This window comes from Miscanthus floridulus, chromosome 5 (genome assembly GCF_019320115.1).
Source record: "Miscanthus floridulus cultivar M001 chromosome 5, ASM1932011v1, whole genome shotgun sequence".
NCBI classification, from domain to species: domain Eukaryota; kingdom Viridiplantae; phylum Streptophyta; class Magnoliopsida; order Poales; family Poaceae; genus Miscanthus; species Miscanthus floridulus.
This window is the reverse complement of record NC_089584.1, coordinates 58933777-58937353: the sequence shown is the minus strand read 5'-3', so window position 1 is coordinate 58937353 and position 3577 is coordinate 58933777.

The following is a 3577-nucleotide window of genomic DNA, read 5'->3' as shown; positions in this document are numbered from 1 at the left end:
TCGCCACAAGGTAGGTGGAACGTGTGGGTCTTAGGCCTCCACCTGTTATAAGAATAGAACGACTGTTAGTTGCCTCAAATTTGTTACAAGAAAGTTTATATACAAAGAATGCACTCGCACCTGTCTACAACTGCATTAAGTAGTGTTGGGTCAAGGGGCGGAAGACCGTAGTTGACAACATGGACAAGCTCGAGGAAGCCGGCACACCATATGTACAGCGCATAATGCTCATCCCACTGGTGCACCCTGGTGTGTGTGCAGGGCCTCAAAGTAGACAAGGCCACCTCTGCGTCGTTGTCATTCAAGATGTGTGCTCGGTGCTGGTCGTCGTACTCCACCTCAAGAATAGGGTACAGCGGGTGCTGTGTGGGAGGGACCATCCTGTTATAAATTGATAAACAAAACGTTAGAGTATTCAAATTAACAAAATTTAAATTAACATTATGTAGCGTTGCAAAATTTGAACTACTTGTTATGTAATATGAAAGCACATGTATATATTCAAAGTAAAATTAACAGACATATCACACACTAGTAACATAAACAACTTTACTAGGAATATAAGCATTTGACAAAACTTCATGAAGTCATCAAAAATCGATGTATCACGCACTAGTAAGTACCGACCTTTGAAAACAAGTATCTATACCCAAAATCCCTAACTAAATTACTAACTATAAACTAAATAATAAATACCTAATCAATCACTAAACCCAAAATCCTAACCTCAAACATAAAAACTACCTACGTAAATCACAAACAAATTCACTAACCTAACTATCCTAAATCATTAACTATCATAAATCAATAACAATCATAAAACCCTAACTATCCTATATTACTAATTATCCTAAATCACTAATTATCCTAAAACAATAATAATCAAAATAACATAAAATCGAGAGGGAGGTACCTTAGGAGCGGGCGGCCTTGACGCGCTGGTGTTCGTGGCGCGGCCGGCACGGGCATGGCGTGGGCAAGTGCAGCCGCGTGCGGGCGCTGGCGGCGGGCGCTGCGCTGGCGGCGGGCGGGCAGGGGTGCGTGCGGGCGGGGGGCTCGCTCGCAATATTTATTTGGCCCAGCCGCGCCATGCTCCGTGGTGCGGCACTGCCGCGCCAAGGTCGGTGGTACGGCAGAGCCCTGCCACGTCAACGATCACGATTCCGGTCGTCGCCACGTCAGAACTCTACCGCGCCACCATGCATGGCGCGGCACAGGCATTTGGCCGCGTCAGGGCAATAGGCGCGGCCAAAAGTGTTAGTTTTAAAAAAAACCGATCGTGTTAGATTTAAAATTAGTTTTCAAAAAGTGTTAAAATTAAAAAAATCACCGTATACTCCCTCAGCTCCACAAAGAGAGTCGTTTAGGCTCGATAGATTTGTCCCGGAAAAAACGTAGTTTTAGACAATGGCCCCACATGCAAGACTGGCAGGCCTACAACCTTATCTCTTCAACCGCATCCTCATCCATCCCCAATGGAGACGACCGCGCATGCTGCATCCTCATCCATCCCCACGACAGAGACGGCCGCGCATGTTCCCAGTCCCACCCGCGCCGCGCCTGTCCCAACCATAGTCCCGCACCGGTCTTCCTCTTCTCTCTCATGTGCGGCACTAAGGCGGAGGTTGCCGGCACCGAGTTGGAGCTAGCTGGTGTCCGCGCGAACCAGAGGAGAGCGGACGTCCCCTAGGCAGAGCGGCCAGCGCGGAGGTGGAGAGCCTCAACGGCGAGCCTGCCAGGCTAATCTGATGGCGCATCCCGAGCTTGCCATGCCTACTCCCTTCTACTTCATTGGTGTAACACCCTAAAATTTGCTTCTTCTAAAATAGAGCTAAAATGATTTAATTCTATATTTCTATGCTCATAAAAATATAGAAAAATATTTTTTCATTAAATTAAAATTTATCATAAGGTAGCAACATGTTTGTGCAAACATGCTGATGCATTGAAGTTTTTGTGCTGAGTGGTTTGATTCAAAATTCAAAAGAAATTCAAAAATCCAATTGAAAATTTACTTTAGAAATTTAGAAAAGCAAAAAGGAATTCCTTTCTCCTCTCTCCTTCTTTTGGCCCACTCGGCCTGCTTCTAATCATCCCACCCGCCTTACCCGCTTCCCTCCCGCTCGGCCCAGCTGGCCGTTTCCCCAAAGGCCTGCGTCTCCGCTTGTAGGCCGGCCCAGCAGCAAGCCGCAGGCGCTGCTCCCCTCTTCTCCTGTCACTGACAAACCGGGCCCATGCATCAGCGGAGTCATCTTCCACCTCCAGTTCGTGTCCACGTCGAAGTCCACTGCTGCCCCGTCCTCGCTCGGATGGCGTGCGCCCCACGCTTACCTGCCCCCTTAAATAGTAGGCCACATCGTGCCGCCTCCCATCAAGTTGCCGAAGCCATCTCGCCTTATCCCGAGCTCGCAGCTGCCGAGCCACAACCCTAGCTCGTCGTCGTCCGCCCCGCCGAGCTGTGCGCCGCCTCCATCTGCTTTGTGCCGCTGTGACCTACCTTGGTGAGTTCGCCATCGTCTCCTCTTGCTCCCCATGCTATTTCCATGACCAGTGAAGGCCCGAGTCGTCGATTCAACGAGTTTCGATGAATTGCTTGCCGCCGGCCATGGCGTCACCGCCTCCTATCTCTGTTTCGGCCGGCCGCCGCCTCACTCCCTCCCTCCTATCTAATCTCCGCCGTTCATCTCAGATCTAGCGGCCAAGATCAGCCGATACCCCTTCGTCATGGCATTTTTGCATAAGAGCCCCTACAGTTTCGTGAAATAGAACCCGCAATCCAAGGCGTACTCCCAGAGTACGCTTTCCTATTCTGAAAGCGTAGTTTCTCTCTATTAGTTTAATAATACATTTTCTCTTTCTGAAAGCGTAGTTTCCTTCGGTTAGCTCTAGAATATGTTTTCTCTTTCAGAAAGCGTAGAATTCCTCTATTAGATTCAAAATACGTTTTATTCTTTTGAAAACGTAATTGCTTCGGTTAGATTCAAAATATGTTTTTCTATTTACAGAATTACCACTGATTTTGTTTTACTCATAACTTCTTTGTTTTAACTCTGTTTTGATCCGTTCAAGTTGCGTTAGATTTGTAATTGCGTAATCTACATGTTTATCCTACTGTTAGGTATGTTTTCAACTTTTAAAATTCAAGGTTAGATTTAATCTATTATTTTATTAAAAAAAATCTTATTTAATTCATAACTTTTTCGTTATAGCTCCGATTAGAGTGTTTTTCGCGTCTGTGTGTTCGTAGCAACATGTAGAATGTCTTTAAAACCTTTTCACTTGTTGTTTCATATGTTTGGTGTACTGTTCTGATTTAGTTCTATTGTTTGCTTCGTGTATGTTTGCATGGATGCTTGTGTGGTGCTTTATGATTGCATGGATGCTTGTGTGGTGCTTTATGATCATGTCCAGTCGGTGAGCTTTGCGTTAATGACATAGAAGAAGTTGGTGATCCAGAAGAAGTCCTTTAGAGGTTACAATTCACTGGAAGAAGATCAGAGTTTAAGGCAAGTATAGTATGGGATCTTGCTTGTTGTCCTATTCACCTTAATATCATTTTAATCATATGTGTGTCTAC